The sequence below is a fragment of the Lepidothrix coronata genome, unplaced genomic scaffold, assembly GCF_001604755.1.
Source record: "Lepidothrix coronata isolate B3197 unplaced genomic scaffold, Lepidothrix_coronata-1.0 Scaffold221, whole genome shotgun sequence".
NCBI classification, from domain to species: domain Eukaryota; kingdom Metazoa; phylum Chordata; class Aves; order Passeriformes; family Pipridae; genus Lepidothrix; species Lepidothrix coronata.
Window position 1 is genome coordinate 1,228,294 of NW_016690401.1, and position 21,812 is coordinate 1,250,105.

At 39.1% G+C, this 21,812-nt stretch overlaps 1 long non-coding RNA gene across 2 annotated transcripts in view; it reads right to left on the reverse strand.

Annotated features, from left to right (window-relative positions):
- Nucleotides 1-21,812, reverse strand: part of LOC108506610 — a 108,263-nt gene that overhangs the window by 47,734 nt on the left and 38,717 nt on the right. Inside the window, exon 3 of one of the 2 annotated variants that reach the window (XR_001877814.1) lies at nt 20,223-20,309. The exons of the other annotated variant lie outside the window; for it this stretch is intronic. This is a non-coding gene — a long non-coding RNA (uncharacterized LOC108506610). Of the gene's footprint in view, nt 1-20,222; nt 20,310-21,812 lie in introns of those variants that run through there. 2 annotated transcript variants of the gene reach the window in all.

Here is a 21,812-nt window from a genome sequence, read left to right on the forward strand (position 1 = left end):
ACAACAAACACAGCATAAAATACTGTTAGATTAAAACATCTTCCTGCAAACCCTCTCCACCATCTCCATTTGTGCCAAAACTGCTACCCCTATTTCAGTTCATATGCAGTCTTAATTGCAGTTGTAATGGCAAAGGTCAGTATTGATCCATCAACCCATCTACCCAGCAAGACTTCACAAGCTTATTCTCATTCATCCAAAATACTGAACAGTATTAAGAGCTATCGATGAGTGAGAACAGGGTCAAGGACTATGCCTTGGATGTTCCCTGCAATATTATCTCACAACAGGCATTCCAATAATTTAGACTAGACAGAAGAACAAGTCTAGAAGAGATCCAAAACTGCAGATAATCTTAGATTTTGCTTATTAGACACTAATTGTCAAGCATTTGCAGTGTTTGGAAATGTAACTCTGAGTCAAGCGGTAGAAAAAACAAAAGGTAAATGGACTTGTTTAAAAAAAAAGTGTATAAAATAATTTTCCAAATATAGCAACTGGAAAAAAGCACTACTTTCTGCCTTAGTGTGGGAACAAGAATATCAAGTCTGTGCTCAACATTTCTCCTATTGCAATTCAAAGCTGAACCAAGAGGGCATGAGATTCTTGACACAGAAGGAGAAAAAGTTTTGCTACTGCAATAAAGAACCTACTGAGCCAAAAGTCATCAGGAGCCTTTGAGAGAGGCAGCTTTTTCTGGACCCTGGTCCCATCAACTTCCCAACAGAAAAAAAAACAAAATCACGCCTCCATAGGATTCTTGCTGCCACAGGGTTCAAAAGCAGCAGCTCCAGCTTTGGATGCCATGTCACATCCTTTGGATTAGAACTCTGATAATTCAGAACAGAATGGCCAGTCATTACACATATTGTATGACAAATTATTACTGGTTTATGATTCAGCACAACACCTAACATGCTTGAATCAATGACTCTTCCTTACCCATGACAGACCGCCTGTGAGGAGCCAAAGGTTGACGTAATTTGGGAAGGTGAAAGGTAATTCACTTCCTGGAAGGCATGGGAAGAGTTTATCCTGGAATATGAACCAGATCAAAGCCCAACTGCTCTATATTCATAGACTATTTATTCCTATCGTTAGGAACACCTCAAAGTGACCTGCTTACTGGAAAGAAAGAAGGTGCTTCTTACGTCAGACAAAGTATATCAGAAGTAGGTTGCTCTAAAAGGACATTTATTTTAGAAGTACCTAATTCAAATAATTGAACACCACCGTATACAGCTTAGTGCTTTGTCTTATATTTCATACACAGTTGCTAATTTTCAAGCTTGAAGACTTTTAAAAGACTTTTAAGAGGTTAAATACTAAACCCAAAAATAACCAGAATGGGGCCCAGGTAGTCTGAGAGACAGAGAGCCTTCAGAAGCCTTGGAAAATTTTCCTACCAAATAGTCTTTCTTATCCTGCAGGATTTGAAGCCCTCCTACTCTAAAGAAAACGATAATGAAATCCAAAGGATGTCATCCACAGCACCTGGTTGGTGGTGACATCTCTGTCTAATTAAAAGTTTAGAACTTCACATGTAAAATGACTCTTCACGAAAAAGTGCAATTTAGACACTATCAGCCAAGATACAAAAACCCCTGAGAGTCTAAACACGAGCCTTGCTGCTGTACAGAGTGTTATTTGTTCTTTCTTCCACAGTATTTTGAGTTAGGTTCTATGTTCCCTCATGTTACAACTATTTACTGTCGTGCAGGAGAAAGGCATAAGCTGGCTTTACTTACAGATTTCCCATCCTCTTTCAACTCCTTTTTCTGCTGGCAATGGTTTGCCACTGCTTCTCCCAATCCCTGGACCACCCACCCAGCACTCCCAGCACTGGGAGCCACGTCCTGCTCTGCCCACCCTCATTATTCACCCATGGGGCTCTCGGAGCAGAAAGACACCAACAGCAACCAGGAAGAAGCTGTTGCTGGGATAACTTTGATATTCAGATATATGATAGCACTTTATCAGCAAGGACTGTCACTGGGCTGTGAGCACTGTGAGGGCTGAGGTAGCCCTGCCCAGGCACGGGGGCTGAAGGGCCCTCCAGGAGGAGAGGCCAGGGCTGCTCTGCCCCACACACATCCACTTCCATCCAATTCCAGTGGTGCCATCATGGAGCAGGGCCGAACCGAGCCCAGCACCAACACTGCTGGCACCTCTGGGGAAGCTGATGTACAGAGGGGTGAAACACCAGGGATGAACTGAGGGGAGAAGGTGAGAGAAACAGCAGGCTGGGGGTCTGGCTCCAGCCCAGAGTCAACCCACCAAGCATATTCACATCACTGGACACTTATTCAGAAAAAACATGTCTCCCAAGAAGAGCTGGAGAATACAGGCTCAACCAATTTCTAGAGCAAAGCACAGGTCACAGAGTCACGACCTATTCTGCTGGAGCCATGCACTTTGCAGTTCTTTGCATGGAGATATAAAATGGAGAAGAAACCAGAAAAGCCTGGAATAGTCCAACTGAGAGCCTGACTCTGACAGGAAGCAAAGGAAGTAGCTTCTGGGTTCAGCACTAGCTAAGAAATAGGAGAATAATGATTATTAAAAGATACAATTAGGAGTACCAGCTCAAAAACAACCTACATTTGGAGCTTGCTTGTGCCTAGGGCTTTGTGCAAATTGCATTGAAATAAACAAGTCTATGTCAGTGAAAGGAAACTTATCACCAATTTTTAATTTTCCTCTTTAGGGTGAACAATATGCAAGGTGTTTTATGTTGAATACCCATTTTACCCATTTAGGTTAAAAGCAGGTTCTTTTTTTTCCCCCTCATATATTTTCCTTCTTTAAAAAAAAAAAAAAAAACACAAACAAACTAGCAAAACTGACAAACACATACACAAAAAAAAACCCACACCAGAGTTAGAAGCACAGGAACAATTCAGGCGTAGATAAAATAGGATGGAAAAAAAATATGTCTTTATTACAGCCTTTCAGAACGGTGGCTGTAGTGAAAGAAAACGCAAGTGACTTTTATCCTCTTGCTTAAATCAGGACACTAATAAGGTGTGGCTATAATGTAAGAAAGAGGGAAAAGTGGCTTATATCTACACAAACATCCCCCCTTCCTTTAGCTTTCTGTTAAGCATGTTCTTCTGCTCTCAGTAGCAGCCCAAACGTATGTGCAGTGGTCATAGAAGAAAAATAAGATACTGGAGTAGATTCAACATATTGAGCAAATCCCCTGAGTTCATAATTCCCCATCATTCTCTTCCCTCCAGATGCTACTCAGGATTTTACAAAATTAAGTTACATAAAAATGCTTTCATTCCTAGGAAATGGAATTTCATTTCATCCTATTCAGACAACCTAATAGCTGTACAGATTACTGTACCCTATGTTGCATAGGAAACCATTTAAAAAAAAAAAAAAAGAAGTCTTTTCACTAAAAGAAGGAAGAAAATGCATTCCAGCAGATTTACATTTGCAGTAGATTTGCATCTGCTGCTGTAGTAAAGTGAGGTGTCACTGGTAGAAGTGGAATTTAGATAAAATACCTTCATATAAAATGTGTACTATACCCATTTACAACAGGAAAAACTTAATAAATTCAAGACTGAAAAAATTATTAATTGAAAAGAAGCCACATGATTGGATGTGTAAAGATAATCTTGACATAAATGCAGTTATCTTCTATGGGATAATTTAAACTGAACTTCTTTCTCAGAATACCCATTAACAAGGTATGACAAAACCCATAATTAATCTGAAAACAAGAATGCAACATTAAGTTTCCCAGCACCTCAAGTTTTTTAATGAATGAAATATTTCCTGCTGTCTTTCATCAGAAGAGTAACCTAATAAAGTTTTATTAAAATGTACAGTAACAGAACAGATAGGTTTAAAGTACAGCCTCTGTACAGTCTAATGAGGTTTTGGCTCATAAAAATGCTTAGACTTTCATTAAAGAGATCAATGAACCCAAAAGAAAATTAGTTTAGCAAAAATATAAATGCAGATTCTGCAGAATACTATTTAGCTGAAAATGTAGTTTGTAAGATTCAATATGAACCAGGGCATCTTTCACAAAAGAGTATAAATGAAGGCAAAGCCGTGGCAACAGACTAACAAGACAAACAAACCTGAGGTCTTCATAAAGGATTAAGGGGCAGCCCCTAAGCTTGTAATAACCTCTGAGTGCAACACATTTGGTCAAGCTCAGCAAAGAGAGAGAAGTGTGGAGTGTGAGGAAAGGCAGAGCACGGCACAGCCACAGCATCGCCAGAAGGTGCAGTACAGGATGATGGAGGGAGGGTTTTGCTTCCACATAGGGATGTCCTGCACAGTGCCAAGGATTATACTTAAATTCTTCTACATAGCCAGTTTTTAGACAGATTTATCTGTTTTAAACTGGCAGTACACCACTGTATTGCTCTACAGCAACATATATGACTCATATCGCAAGGAGACATACTAAAAAACGAACTGAGTCTAGGACTTGGAAATGTTTATGTTTTCATTCCAGTTGCAATGATGTATAAAAATTGCCTTTAAATTTCCTGGGCAATAAACATAAATTTTTAGTGATAAATATTACTAAACAAGTAATAACAGTCACATTGTAACGGCTAGAAATCCCTCGTAGATGCAAAATATACTTTCGTCTCAAGATCCACTGCAAATTTCTGAGGTCGCTAAGTACCTCTCTTACTCTGCCCACTAAAGGCACCTCAGCTGTCCTCAGCCTGTTTTCTTCTCTCCAGAAGTATTTGGCAATAACACTGACAATTATTGTTTAGCTTTTATTGCACTCTAAGGAGCACAATATGTATTTATACACACACAGAGAGAAAAATACAGTTATCAGAATCCTTCAGATTTTCACTGAGCTGGTTTTACCTGTTCACTTGGGTTTTTTTTATTTAATGGTCCAACTGATATAAACATGCTTTGCCAAATGCCTTACTGGGATGCTCCCCACTACCCCAAAATAAAATAAACAATATCAGTTAAAATTTAGATCTGTTTTATATGCAGTGCTTGCAAGAACATTGAGAATAGCCCCTCTTAAATGATCATCCTTCAGCTGTACCCCACTTCCAATCTATTCACTGCAGCCTCTTTTTCAAAACTACCGGCAACAGTTTTCCAAAGTTGCAACACCAAACAGAAGCTTCCAGAGGGTCATACCACATGCTGCAGTGTAACCAGTCTTGGTAATGTTACCTTCAGTAAGAAAGGGTGGGACAAACCGCTTCGACTGCTCTTACAGCTGTCAGTAGGACTTCTGAATACAATATGTTTCCTTCTGATCATGGACAGATTTAAGACACAGGTACTCGTAGTCTTGCAACACAAAGAGAGCTGGTGTCCGGGACAGATAACAGTACTTGAAGATTACTGCTATTCAAACTGCTTACATAAAGTTTGTGTGGATAGCTTAAGGGCTAACAGATCTACTGAGCAAAAAGGTTTCAAATTAAAAGTGTGTGTACATGAGATTTTGGAATAGCCGTGCTTGGGGTTCCAGCCCCAGTGATGTGCAACAAGCTCCTGGCTGGCATTAGTCAGGCAGATCTCAGCAGAGAGGAATTTGCAATCTGAGGATGCAAATTCAATCAAAGGATTGCACGAAGTCCATGAGTTGTACCAGGCTTGCATGATGTATAACTCTTCTGTTGGATGTGTTCCACTAAGCCACTTCACTGGCCTACTGCACTCTCTGGATAAAATTAAGTGTTCGGCTGGCCCTGTTCCCTCAGTCATAAACAACAGAAAGAACAGCCATTAAGTCACCTGCTCCTGCCTCTCCACAAACCAGGCAACCTTCTGGGACACTCCACTAGGAACCATCCACAGCCAAGAAGGGCTGGAAGCAGAGGGGGATTTCAACCATCAGAATAGCAAAGCAATGGGAAGATGTGCATGTGAGCAAGTAACATGAACTTCTGAATAACACCAAATGCAACAGCTGTTTACAGCAGCAGGTGATTTTGTTTCAGGATTTGGAAGATCCCTTCCAGCCCTCCCTACCTGAGGGAAAGGAGAAAGCCTGCCTTCCCCCAAATCAACATCACTCACCATCTGCAAAGCAGTTAGATTCATCCAGGGATTTGCAAACCAGATGCTCAAAGTATTAATTTTAAGAACACTTTTACTCACAAAAAGTATTTTTTTGAGCAAAGCAAGCCAGTTTAAAACAAGACAATCCCATGCTTGGAAAAACAGCTTGTTGTACAACCAGTAATTGGTGTAAGTTTTACAATCGTCTTATTTTTGCTGCACTAAAGATTAAGCTGGCTGCCAAAATATTAACCATGGGCTTCCTCAAAGGCCATAGCACTTCCACGTTAGAGTCTATATTCTATTTTAAAATGTCAATTAAGTAATTTGCTAAAGACTGTATTTTTCCTAGAGTTTTAGATGCCTAAATTTATCCTTGATTCATAGAAAAAGTGTAAATCTTTCTGAGCTTTGTAAACACAAATGAAACTACTTTAATTTAGATTTTCTTACAGCAATATATGTGTAGTACGATGGAGTTAAGAACATTTTCATAATTACGGTGATTTTGCTACAGATTAGTATGTCCAATAAAACACAGCAATGTTCAATTGGGCAGCCATTAGGGAAAAAAAATGAAAAACTTAAGTTTCAGATGAACACATTTAGTAATCTAGAACAACATGCTAAATTATCAGTAATATAAGAGATACTCTGCTTATTCTACCGATTAAGAACACAGGCAGCTGTTAATCCAACTAGATTCTAGTTCATTTTAATTCTTGATCAGTAGAGGACATGAGAAAAATGGAAGTGAGACACAGAGTTATTACACACAATTTTTTGAGAGAAATTGGGTTTGGGGAGCAGAGTTACATAAATTTTTTACTGCACTGTAAGATGCATTACTCCACTCTTTGGTACAGAGAATACCAGGATAAAGCAGTCAGAATGCTACAGTTTGAGATATACTCCAAATATAACAATATGTACTCTGAAAAAAAAAGTAAAATAACAAACCATCACCCCCAAAAAACCCCTAGAGGGTTATGGTTGTCTACTCACTAAGATTCAGAACTTTAGACAATGTTATTTTGCTCTTAAAGTACAGATTAACCATAAAAAAACAGGGAGGAAGCAATGTTCTTTCTTCCCCTTAACCTCTCCCTCACGATAAGTATTTCCCCTTCACACAACACAGAACTCCCACCACAGTCACTAAGGCTCATCTAGGAACACGTAGGAACTCGTCTTTTTCAAGACCACCAGAACATTTCATGTTATGAGATCCCACATTCCCCCACCCCAGCCCTTAAAAGCCAAGTGAATAAATTGAGATTCCTCTGACCTTAACAGCCCAAAGACCCCCAGAGCTCTCTCTAAGTGCACAGGTTGCCCATACCTGGAGAGGGCTGAGAACAGCAGTGCACCCAGAGCACCTCCAGCAAGGCTTGGGCAGCACCCAGCGAAGCCCCAGAGGGGTCATGACCAACCCACAGCCCCTGCTCACAGTCAGTCACCTTTCACAGCGATTCTCCCCTCGTGGCTCTGCCCTCTTCCCACACTGCACAGAACCACCCCCGTACCAAAGCTCCTTTCCATGGGGCTGCTGGGCCACATTAAGGTCCATAACTCCAATCCCATCCCCACACAAAGGGACGGCAGCCCCTTTACCTGAGGGTCATCCTGGCACCAAGGGCAGCTGAGCAGAGCCTGGCAGCCCCGCGGGATATCCCCAGGCAGAGCCGGGGGGCAGCCAGCCCAAGGGTTGTGTTACACTGCACAGGGAGCAGCAGCTCACAACAGGGCTCAGCTGTGCTCTGCTCCCACACCTGATGTCCATTACTCTGCAGCAGCCAGGGGCAGATCCCCAAGGATGGCTCCCAGCCCAGCCCCACCTGCCCCAGGCTTCCCTCGGTACCCGGAGGCACCTGGCAGTGCCCTCTGCCAGCCCCTGGAAAGGAGTACAGCTCACCCCAAGCTACCCAGCAGTGGTGCAGGGTCCAATTGACTGCAGGGGAAGGGAGGGAAAGACTGTTTTAACCTCAGCAAATTGATGAATTAATATTTTATATTGCATCTACATCTTCTGTAAATGGATGCACCAAGGTGATAAAGCAGGCAGGCAGCAAGAGAGAAAAATCTTTCACAAAATCTGGACAGCAAAATAACTTGCTCAAGGCAAATTTAATTAATATTAATTTAAATGAATGCCAAAGAATGGTGGGGGTAGGGGGATTGGCATGACGGACTGTCACCGCTCAAGAGAACAGAAAACTAGTGCTTGGTTCAACACACATGGCAGAAGAATTTCATTCAAATTGATTAACCAGTATCTTCTAAGTAGCTTAAGGTTTGTGTCTCCAGCCACTTAAGCAAATAGGATTTTTGACATTGATTGCAGCAACCACAGGAATCTGCTTTACAGACTTGCTCACTGCACAGCTGTAAAACACTGTAGTTCTCAACAGTCATTTATTTGACTGGACATTTCCCACGTGACATTTTCCACTTACTCCTGGAGAAAAGGCATCTAAAAATTCTCAACAAAACAACTGAGGACTACCTAGCTCATTCTCTTTGGGCTGAAAAATCTCCCTGTAAAATCTTAATACAGTCAGTGAAAAAGTGGTACTGAAAGGGATTTTAAGACGTGGCCAAAAACATTTCCCCTGCCTCAAGGAAGGATTAACTACTCTTTGATATTGCTGACAGATGCTTGTTTCACTTGTTCTTTAAAAGTACCCATGGCAAAAATGCCATATTTCCACATTCAATCTGTGCTATGTTTCACTTTCCCAGCTGTCATCTTTTATCCTACCTAACTGAAATCTGATTTGCCACCTTAATTTTGTCTTTTCTATGGGACTATTCAGGTTATTCCCTTCCTTTCCAGAGTGGCCTTCTGTTCCTTTCCCTGGACAAAGGAGTTGTGGCTGTCTCTTTCCAGAATAAATAAACCCACACTCTCATACCTCATGTTTTCTACATTCCTGTTCTTTCTCTACTTTCCATCTGACCTTCTCCACATGGTCCAACTCCTGCTTGATGTGCAGTGAATGGAAAAACAGAAACCTTTTCCCAGCCTAGAGCTTATCAATTACCTTTGTACCCTGCAGTGCTATGGCCTGGTCTCCCCTGAGATACTTCTAACCCAATCCGAAGAAGCTTGTGGCAGAGTATCCTGTGCCCAGGGGACTGCAGCCCAAAAAGGCAGTGAGCATCAACATGGATACAATTTTTTACATTTTTGTTATGAGGCAAAACTACTAAAAATATTTTTCTGAATACCTCTAAGTAATGCCATTACACCTTGTACGCCCTAGCAAGCACTCCTAAATGCTCCTGTATGCTAAATGCAGCAATCCTGGATTCTGAGCACTTGGGACTTAAGCAAGGTGAGTACCCTTTGTCTTTGCCTGTCATTATTCTTCCAGTGTGATCTGTGTGGTGCACCTGAGCAGCAAAGCATGGTCAAGAATTGGTTTGGCTTCACAGCGAGAACAAAGGGTAAAAATAGAAAGCATCTTCTAGAATAAAAAAATAAAAAGAGGTTATATGCGGTCCATGCCACAAGCCAAAGAGCTGCAAAAAGAAATGTCTAAACAACTGAATGACAAGATGGATGAGGTAATGCAATATGTGATAGCAAGCAGAGCTTTCTTTTTCTTGCTCCCCCCCCTCAGTCCAGAGCAAAGAGGAAAATGCAGGTGTTATCCTCTGTTTCTCTCATATCATGCAGCCTACAGGTTTTATTATGATTTTTCATTATGGCCTACTCCACCACCACAGAAAACAGCTTTTCTGAAAAAGATGTATATATTCCTGTCACCTTCCAAATTCAAAGCTTCCAGTTCCAGAAATGCGAATCCATCTGGACAAAAGAAAAAATAAGTGTGATCCTGCAGAATCTGAAGCATTAAAATTCTTTGTTACTTGTGTGCTTATACTGATCTCTCCTAGATGCCCTTCAGAGGTTTTAAGAAATAGTATTTCACCAAGTAGACTTCCAAGCTCAGGCTGCATGCTAGTAGGAATCTACGCCTACCCTTAGGACTTCCTAGAGAGAGATTGCCAAGATTGATGTAGACACCTTCCAAAGTAGATACATAATAGTATAAATGATAAATGAAGAGTATTATATAACCACATCAACCCTTGGAATATAAATTGTGGAATTGACTGTGGACCCAATACAGGATCCTCTTTTTTCACTTTCCTCTCAAATGCAATCCTAGTTTGTAATCATTTTTTGCAGCACCTTGTAATTCAGGTGTATTTCATGCTGAAGGAGGGGGAAGCAAGGTTCACAGGGAAAATGTGTCATCATTGCAGTCAGCCATCCTGCAATAAAGCATTCCACACCAGTCATCCCTACTGTCTGTAATTCAGCATATACTATCCTTGCAATAAAGCAGTATCTCTGTCTTATTCTTTCTGTGAGTTCTGTAACATGTTACCAGCTCTGTGCCCCAATGCCAGGAGCAGGAGGGGGCAGAGCACACTCACAGGTCACTCAATGCAGGAGGTCATTTTCTGGCATTCTTGGCATGGCAACTGCATGTTCATCTACAATGACTGCACAACCAGAGATGGGGCAGCATGTATTTCCGTTCCATGTGTATTTCCATTCAAGGCTCAGTGAACAATTAACAACCCTGAAATGATACTATAGTTCAGTAATTCATGCAGTTTCAAACACCTCAAACCATCTGTGTTCAGAAACATTAGAGCTCTGCTATTAAAACTGTTCTTATCAGTAGTTAGCTAATCCCATGATATATCTGAGCAGTGAATTTAACAGTTTAGAAACAGAGTCAAAAGAAGCAATATACAATTTTTATTTCAACACATTTCTCTAATTGTTAATTGGACCTTCCTGGACCATGCAGATAATTAGGTTATTTTTTCCTCTCATTTTGTGATATCTCCACTTTTGCATACACTGTGCCTGGGAGAACACAATGTTCCAGTCGAGGAAAAAAACAGTGAAGGATGGTAATTAGTGAAAATAGCAATGCAGAGTTGTGACCCACATCACGAACATTAACAAGTACTCAGTAAAGAGATCCCACTAGAAACAACCAGTTAATGATTGCACAAGAAGTGCCTTAAGTTATTCTGCTTGAGAAAGTGCGAGTTACTGAGCAGGATAAAGTGCTTGCTGGCAAACTGAAAGTAGGACTTGCAGAGAGGTCCCCAACCAAACCTCACATCAAGTTTGACATTTACAGTTTAATATGTTTGTACACTGAAAGGAGAAAAGCTGCTTCAGATACAGACAGCATGTCTGGTTTAGAAAGTGAACATCTAATTTCTTTTTTTCATACAGTGAGGAAATCACATTCCATTATATAAGTGATGACATCTGTGTATTTTTAAGATACCTGTATATGTTTTAGGATGTTTGTATATGTTTTTTAAGAGACATAAAACTGTTCCTTGGCAGTTTGAGTATTGGACCTTTACTTGGGAGACTGTTTATTCCTGACTCTTGATTGAGTTCATTTACCATTATTCTCATCTTTCTGTAAACTTTTTCCACAAAACCGAAAGGAGAAGGGTGGTACAGTTTTGTCTGCTTAGTAGTGACCCTCAACTCCAGGAAGCTCAGGTTCAGCTGTTTTGGATGCACACACATAAATTTCAAAACTTTGCTCAAGTTCGGGTGTCCAGTGGCATTCAAAAATATAGTTAGGCCTGAGCAGAAACCTCTCCAGAATTCTTGTTCATATGAAATTCAGGCAGCAATTTATTAACTCTTTTTTTTCCTTCTTTGATTTTTTCAGGATTACCCAGCTAAAATGCTCAAGGACAGCAGTACCTCTCCTCCAGCCCAAGGCTGGTTGAGGGGGTGAAGAGGTGCACTCAGTGTGCAATTTCACATCAGAAGAATCCACATTCAGCATAAAATTCTGACAGAACTATCCTCCATCAGTGGCAGGCCTGAGATCATTGGGAATGCTTTTAAAAAAAAAAGAACTAGCAAGTGTTGTATTCAGTCCTGTAATATAGTGTCTAGGTGATACACATATGATTTCATCTTCTAAAACTTCTAATCTTTATGAAGATTTCACGAAAACTTCCTACAAGTATTTTATTCATCCATTAGGTTAGAAAAGGCTAGATACATAACTACTAAAAAAACAGAGTGGATTGTAAAATGAATATGCTTTTAAAAACTATTTTTAAAAGCAACAAATAGATTTCATACTTTTAATAAAGGAAATACATTGTAGGAGCAACACTTTATAGGCTAAAAAGAAATAAACAAGTAATATGATACTTACCCAAGTCACACATTTATGATCCTATGTGACACTGAAATACTAACTGGGAGACAAACATTCTAATTTAATACAGCTTAGAAGAAATGCCTTGATAATTAAGAAATTATATCATTTTTTTTACAGTCTATCACAAACAGCAATAACAAATTTATTTCACATGTTTTTTCTAAGTAACTTGCTATAACATCTATAATCCCTTTAACCTGAATCGGTCTGTATCTGTAGAGATAAGAGGGAAAAAAAAAAGAACAATATAGAAACATATTAAAGATTTCATTCAGCTTTCCCTGAAGGCTTCCAAGCAGTTTCAATTATAGCTGTGTCAAACTTAACACTCTCATGGTCCCTATACATGTTGTTTCATATATTTATATTTCATGAAATTACTGACAGAAAATACAGACCAAAGTAAAAAGTTCCTAGCAAAGCATGACTGAAGGCAAGCTTTAGATAAATTATACATCAGTTATAATTCTATTCTTGTAGCTATTACAGATACAAGATATTCATGTGTCTGAATAAAACCCTCTCATTGGTGCAATTTTCCAAGTTGTGCAATTTTCCTGGTGGCACTCCAGGGTGCACCCAGGTAAAAGGCAGAAGTTGTGGGATTTTTAGTTGCGCTTAAATTCTCCAGGGGCAGGTTTTTTAAATTTACTAAATGCCTCCTTTTTAGATACCTAAATACTTTTAAGAATTAGACATGTCCCCAGCTTCAGCTGATCTTTAGTTCAAGCGAAATCCATGCACTTTTTCTAATGTTTGGTTTTACCCCTTCAGAGATGCTACTTAACTGACAGCAAAGTGTATTTGGTAAGGCTTTACATGCAGAACACAGGGTAAATCATTGCCTGTGTTAAATCAAAACCTACCAGAAGACACTTGGGAGACGATAGTGGTAGAATTTAATTGTATAGAGATAGGCCCTGTAGAAAATCCATAGACTGATAGAAAGAGCAAGCTTAATTAGCAGGAATAGGTGAGACTGGCAGAAAAAGTAAGCCTAATTAACAGGAATAAGTGATGACATTGTTCTATGCAGCTACTAGAATCTGAACGATATATGCACAGTTCACTGTTTTATATTTACATAGGTCAGATACATACTGTACAGACTTGGTGCTGACTTCATTAATGTTTGAATAAAAATTTAAAACATTTGGGGTTCATAGGTCAGAGTAATTAACTTAGAAAATATTTGGTGCAGGTTTGCAGGGTGCTCAACTCTTCAGTGAGAGATACCTCAAAAAGACGGATGCAGTGAAAACATCATGGAGAATATTTGACAATGAGATACTTATTTTTATTAGCACTATAATATGCCTTGCTCACTATATCAAAATAGGGGGGAAAAAAACTCTGTTTTCATGTCAAATTATGATCCAGTTCTTGTCAACAGATTAGCAATTAGGCCAGAGAAGCATATTGATATTTGTGTTTTATGGAATTAAACAGCACTATATTTACCAACTTCAGTGCTTTAAAATATTGACAAGAAAAGATGGGAAAAAATTATTTGTTATCCCATCTGCCACTCAAAATGTCAAGTCTAAGCAATGCCATTTTCCAGTCTTTCCTGATATGTGAACATCATCAGATATTGTTTATTTTCGCTTTGTGATGGCATTAAGAAAGAACAGTCAAAACTGCAAAGGTCAAGTTGTTCCTTCTGGTTTGTCAAGCTGTTTAATCCTCTTCCAATGGACTTAGATTTTGGGAGAGATGTGAATGCCAGCAGTTCTAAGACAACTGAAAACCAGTTCTGACATTGAAAAGCTTTTGGAGGAAACAAAACTGATTGATCATAGAACAACAAAAAAGTCATGTTATAAAAACTACTAGGGATTAATATAATGGTACATTTGTCATCATATGTTACTGGCAGTTAGCAAGGATGAGTATGGCAACAGGGACCCATTAGGCACATTAACAGAATGGCTGGACCCAATTTAAACAGTGTCTATCAATATCCCTGCTTTGAGAAATGACCCTTTTTGCACTTCCATGGGAACATAACTTTGCATTAGTTCAAATGATATCTAATGGTGGTTTGGAATCCAAGGTTTAAGTCACAGTCCCATAATAATGACTGTGTGTGATCCATTCGATAACTGTAATGTGATTATAGTCCATATATTGTGGGATAATATTATATAGACTATATAGGGTTGGTACTTGGATTTATTAAAGGATGATGACTCACCTTTATTTCCCTGTGAACAAAACTCACCAAGTTCTTTGGAGCCAGAAACTGTGAAGGACACAGGTTTACATTTACTTTCAAACTACATCATTTGGGAGAACATTGCTGAAAAACTACCTTTGTGTGTGATATCTGACATAAAGCTTAACAGAGATGCTTGCTCCAAAAATATTCTTCTCTTGAGGTTTGGTCATTTCTGGTTCAGAGTAAGAAAATTCTGTGGTTAAGTGATTTTATTTTTTTTTAAACTAAACTTTATTTATTAGAAACAGCTTACGACTTGGAGTTGTACAGACAGATGGCAGTGGGTTGGAAAGGTTAGCTATAACTGCCCCACAAATCCAGGACATGTGTATTGATTACACAACTCTAGGTTGTCCATATTGCTGTATTTTGGGGGTAAACACACATATATCTGCAAAAGAGCATTAGCAGAGCCAATTATTGCTAGCAGCATATACATTTAGTGACAAAAGAGTGCAAATTCTGTAGGCTCAACCTTACAGACTCATTTGCAGATGGTAATGAGGTGGAAAATTAAAAAAGACAACAGTATGTGCCACTTGCTAATTCCGACTATTCAAATAACTTATTTTACTTGTCTAGATCCAAAATTGTCTTAGCCAGAGATCACCATGCTCCAGATTTAAATCACAGAAAGTGTGCCAGTGTAAATTATTGAAATTTGTTTTCACTTAGGGCTGTTTGGTTCATCTTTGAAGATGTGCAAGTTACTTATTTTTATTCTATTAGAACAATATCACTAATGAGATGTGAGCAGAAGGGAGAGGAAGCATGCAGCTAAAGTTATTGTCAGAGTCTCTGCTGGTAGTGCTATTTCATATGTTCCTAAGAATAGAATAACAAGTAGATCCATATAAGTTAAGAAGTAAAACTACAGTTTTTCTCAGCTCACTTCACATAACAAACAACATGTTCGCTGTAAAGTCCAAAACTACATGTCAAAAAAGCAACAGGTTTGTGATTTGACTAAGTACCTGCAACCAAAGAAATTATGTATTAAAAAAAATCATATTTGTATTTCAGTACAGTAACTGCTTCTCAATTACTTTACAGAATTGGGCCCTTGGCTGAGCAGTCATCGGTTCAGTACAAAGAGGCATTTTGTCTCCATTAGCCAAGTGGCTGGGTAACAAGACATCTTTTCTTTCTTCAGATAGGTCTCAGAGGCTAACACACGCTTTTTTCAGCTCCTGGGCAGTGGCAGAAACAGTCCTTACCACCAGTCACAGAAACATGGACCACTGGAAGAGTTCTCTGTGCCACAAATATCACACATACCCTGTGCTACAGCTTCTGAGCCCAATACAAAATCCAAGGAAATAGTTTTTACCAACTCTCATGGGCTCAGCTTCTTCCTGGCTTGACTTGCAAGATTTAAGGTTGCATCTGACTTATCTTTGTTGGTGACTGACACAAGACAAATGCAGATTTTGTTGGTTTTAATTTGCATATTTTCTCCCAAGCGTGTGCATGGGTCTCAGTGCTCGAACACTGCTAAACAGCTCCTTTTGATTTAGACACTGAGAGCAGAACTGAAGGGACTAAAATGGATCAAAAATATTAGGTTCACCCTTTAAATACTTCCCTCTTTTTTCATTTAAAACCCGGAAAGATAAAACTGAAAAAGTGCACGTAACATTTTTCATTGACGTTGTAGTCTTTCCAAGCCCTACAGATATGGTATGACTTTAAGGACACAGCTACTATTTTTTTGCCTTCCAAGCAATCATGATCTCAATGGAAGTGACAGTAAGAGATGCTCCCACTGAAACTGTGTCTCAGGAGATAGAGCTTTGTTGGAAGAAGTTCAATACACTTTTGACACAATGAAAACACTAATAACAGTAACTAAAATATATTCATAAAAGCAGTTTCTTTTCAAAAGCAAAATCCTTGGTATTTACAATGTTAAAGGAAGAAAGAATGTCTGTGGCGCTTTACACTGACATTGTGCTCCCCTCCCTGAAGCCCTGCAGATGCAATGTAACTCTAATGGCACAGTTATTTTTTTCCCTTCCAAGAAAGTTTGATCTCAGTGGAAGTGACACTGACAGATGCTCCCACTGAAATGTAAGAATTTCATGGATTTACCTATGACAGAGTGAAAACAACAGTAAGAGTATCCTGGGCACATTTGTAGTAGTGGCTACTTTTCAAATGCAAAATCTTCAATAGCTGAGACTTCAAAGGGCAGTAAATACCACAGCTAGAGGAGAGCCTTAACATATTTTGCAAACTGAGGATGAACAAACAGGTCTGCCATTAGTAGGCGTTATTATATTTTGAAGAGAAGGTTAATAAAGTTTCCCAAATGCAATATAACAGAACAAAAAAAAAAAAAATTCATCCCATGCCTGGTCTCTGTACCTAAACTCTCTGGTGGAAAAGATCTCCATCAACTGTCTCTAATAAAAGGATGGTGTTTCTACACCAATTACAGAAAGCAGAGGTCAAAGAGATGGCAAAATACAAACCTAAGATACAAGGTGGCCGCCCCAAAAGTCACTAAATCTATCATCAAGATCACACTCTATGGTCTTAACCTACTAGTCTAAAGATTACTTCATGCAACTTCACATCTCAGGAAGGAAAAGATGGGGAGTATCATTCACTTTTCTGTGCCCTGTCCACAGGAGCTACAGTCACACTATGGTTATGGATCGTGCTTCCTGCAGACAAAGTGTTTGAAAATTTTAGCAGTAACCAGCTAATAACTTTTACTGCATAGGCATTAATTGAAATTTCTGCCACAAACTCTTGACAGTAAATTATATCCCTGGTAAAAAGAAAAAAAACCACAACTCATATCACCAAACTGGAACAACTGTCAAACAGCCGTTTTCTCCCTTAATAGATGGGAGAAAAAGAACATTAGGGGTTCCAATCAGGAAAAGTAATAAAACAGCTTTCTTTTAACCCCTCTGCATACACTTAGATGCACATTTGAGAGGAACAGACATGATAAGATACAGATAAGGCCTTTATGATCCTCTAAACTCTACAGCCAGGAAGACACGAGGGCGCTCCTGGATGTTGCATCCAACTGCTCTGCCCTCAGCCCAACCGCTCGCAGGGCCAGCATGTAAGAGCTGATATGCACACAGATAACCCCAGGCACCAGGCTACAGCTGGAGTTTTAAGGAAGGGTTTATTTTCAAAGCCAGAGACCCCAATACGCTGCAATACATCACTGAATGCTCATGCAGCCAGGAAAAAGCAAAGCGGGAAACCCGTTTTGGTGCTTTCATAGTAACACCTTTCTCATGCACACAACTTTTCAAGGCTGTTTTCTCCCCTGTGTTTTGTGGCCTGCCTGACTCCAAACAGGGGCTCATAGGTATGTCTGTGAGAATCTTATCTCTCCTTGAAGCAGGGGAATTACTTCTCTTCAGACAGACAGACAGAGAGAACATACACAGCACTATTCAGGAGAAAGAACTGTTTTCCCTCACTAGGTCCTCCCGAACCACAGAAACCTCTCTGAGCAAATATTCCTATCTTTCCCTCCTCACCAAAATCTTCTGTTTTCTTCTCCTACACAGCATCCAGTTCCTGTTAACAGGGTCTGTTGACTACATGGACACTTGCCCTGCCACATCCTTTCCCTCCTTCTGACATGTTGATTTCTAGGATGATATTCATAATCTTCCTATTTTTCCATGTGTAAAGTTCCTCAGGATCACGTTTTCAAAGAGGCCTCAGACTGATTGCTAACATTTCATCAGCGGCTTTCATGTCTGAAGCTCCGTACACACAAAATTCTTCCCATATTTGTACAAATCAAAAGATCTTGCATCAGTCAAGCCATAAAGGAGCTCTCTGAGCTGCCTCCTCCAACAGCATCAGTTGTTTGAAGTTTACAAAGCAGCTATGTAATGTTCTTTGCTGCTGAGCACTGTGTGGGAATTCATTGTCCTCTGGTTTTTCATGCAAAAATTTGACAGTGGAAACTATCAGTGCAGAGTGTTGAAAAGGGAGATTGCCAGCAGCACTGGAACAAAGATTATTTTGTTTTTGCACTTCTCTTTCCCTGCCTTCCAATCCTCTTCCAACCTTCCTACTTATTTTCTTTACAATATATTTTTTTTACACTTACCAAAAGGCTTTTTTACATTTACTTTTGAAAATTTGTTTACTCTCCCATTACTGATCTTGTGAATCAAACAGAGTCCTTGGAAGGATCTCTTTAATGAACAGGTTGTTAGTAAAAATTTTCAACAGTTTTACCTTGTTTTTATTTTATGCTAAAAAAATACATCTGTACAAAATGGAAATCTAAATTTCCATAATAAAATACATCTGTGTTTTGGCAGGAAAAAAAAGAAAAAAGAAAAAACCCATATACAAGTGTTTGTTGCATTACACTGGAGAGCTGTCATTTTAAAGCCCAGATAATATGATACAGCGCTGAGTGATACCTTGTCTACTGATCATCAGACACAAATCTCAAGATGCCTCTTTGGACTCAAGCCATAATCATGTGCTCAGAAAGCAACAAAACAAACAGTGTTTTGTGCTTCAAGTACCAGATAAGCTGCACTGTACAAATGCTGGGCTACCTTCCAAGCTTCCACAGGTGGCAAAATGGAATTGCAAGCAAGTAATTGTCCCATGGTAAGGCTCCTCTTTCAGTCTGCACCCATATATTTCCTTGTTTTTATCTAGCTCAACAATTTAAAGCATAACTTTTAACTAGCTATTTTTAAAAGACATTATTTTAATCATTATATGTGCTACTTTACAAGCTGGACTAAGGAAGAACAATCTTCTGATTCACTCATTCATTCCCATTCACAGATACTTTTGGACTAAGAGGGATTGTGGCTTCCCAAGGGACAGCTCAGTGTCGCCCCAAGGCAAAAATTGGTCTCCCTCATCCCATGCCAAACTAATCCATTTAATCTTAAGTAGCTGTTGAACCTAAGCAGGTACATGAAGGTCCTTAAGTCATTCAGCCTCTAATCAACACAGGAACTCCGTTTGTCCTCCCAACAGAAAACAGAGTGGAAGCAGGGAAAGCGAGTTCCTGTAAACAACCATCTCAGGAGTACAGTTGGAGTTGGCTTTTGTCCCTCCTGTGCCGGATGGCTCAGACTCAAGCAGGGGATTGCTGGAGCTATTGGGTCCCTTCCCCCTGTGCCAGAGTCAGAGTGTGAAGGGTTTGATCCTAAACAGGACTGTGAAAACCAACCCTGTTCAGCCTCCTTAAAAAAATCAGCTACCCGTGGCTATTGGTGGCACATGACAACATGAACAGCATGGAAAATTGTATAAATTCATAGCAAATTCATAGAGTCTAATTTGCTTATTTAAATATTGCAGCAAATTCCATGTTTAATTTGCAATTACGCTGTTTTACCAATGGGTACACTCTTCCAAGAGGTGACATTCTCTTAACAAGGAAAAAATTGGAGTAGTGCTGTTTTCTTGTTATATACAATTTATCTTAGTTCCACCACACATCAGCTGTACTTCACAGGTAGGTCTTATAGAACATATTAGTAGCAGTTTGAACAAAGACAGAAGTGTACACAGAACAGGCTCTTAGTTTGTGACGGGATCTAGATGCATTGCTTTGGTAACATCAATGAGGACAACTTGCAGGAGCAATATATTATTGTATTAAATCCACAGAAAGCCTAAAAAGTCCTGTACAAGCAGCACTGATTCAGTACTACTTCAGAACAGAAACAAAATACCAGTTATCAGCACAGCAGAGAGATACAGCATGACAAACGCTTGAGCCAAAAATGTCACAGAAAAACTGATTTTTTTCTCTTTATAAAATGCTCTTTGTTTCTATCATCAGCTCCTTCCCTCCTTCAGAGTTCCTAAAATAGTGAATTGAGACAGAAGGGAGAAATGTTTCAGTTGACAGTGAGGGGTGAAAAAAATTGTACATATACAAAAAGCATTTAGTACTTTCAAGAATGGTTACAAGTTATAGTGAATGTAAAAGAAATTATCAGTAATGAAGCAGACAAAACGTACTGAAGTCATACCCAAGCTAGTAGTCCTAAGAAAGAGCAAATCTTTCTTGATTTTTGTGCCCAGAGTAACAGATAAAATTTCCTTGCCACAGGCTAGAGTTGTTGGTAACATTACAAAGTGTCACTGAGTGTCAGTCTGCCATCAAACAGACTAATACCTCATTCTGCACAGTACTCAGCAGCTGTTTGATTTCAAATACAGTCGCAAATATTTGTTGTACTGAGGTATCTGCAAAGAGTTCTAATAAAATCAATGGAACTGACAGACAAATAAGGAATTACTTGCTCATCATGCTCAGAAGTATCAGAAAATGGCTGAGAAACAGCTCATGCTTAATAAAGGTATTTCTTACCCAAAATCCTTACCATAGTTTGGAAAAATCTTTGTTCCTTATTACTAATAGAGAAGAAAGCCACTAAGGCCTGGTAGAAACAAACTGAGAAATATTTGGCTTCTCTCCCCTGCCTTCTATGCCAGTCACTTGCACAATCTACAAGGCTGTCCCTATAAAATTTCCAGCTATTTTTGCTACCAGCAGAGATGCACAGGGTGAAGCTTATCCACATCAAACAGCCTCCTCCAGAGTTTACCAGTCACGCATTTTAATGTGTTTCTGTCTTTCTAATCAGCTTGGTTGATCTCTGGGTTTTTGCATCTTGCATGTACCTGTACACATTATGCTGCTAGTGGTTTATTGAATTTATGAAATTTCTTTACCCTGATGGACCAGCTGATGAATTTTCTATTGATAATTTAACCGCAGTAAGTAAGTTTCATCCATCATTTCCTTATTTATCTCTGGAAGTGGAAGCAATAGTCACAGGGTCTCTGAAAAAAAAGAGTTGTGACCTGACCCTATGCCTCCAATGAAAAATAATAATGAATTGATAATAACAGGATTTTTCTTAGGAGTATGAGACCTGTCATAGTGTGGGTTGAAAAGAAAGCTCCATTAAATAGCTTGACAATGATGCAATATTGGTTGAGCCGATTGTTTCTCCTTCAGGAGTTATAAATCAACAGCATGGGCCCAGATTCATGAAAAAAGTTAAAATCTTTCTCTGTTATGAAAGATTATTCAAAGGATTTTTGTTATGTGTTTTCATACATTATTTTACAATTTAATTTATATTAATTCTTATTATCAAACAATGAAGAATTACCATTTCATGTTCTTTGTATTACAGCCTGTACGATTGCATAATGAAAAGGTACATTTAGAAAGAAACAAATTCTTGTTTCCATCCTCCAGAGAGAATAATATCCAGACCCAAATATATGCTATTTTACCTGATTGCAAAAACAACTTGTAGTTTAAAAAATTTTCTCTGACATTTTTCATT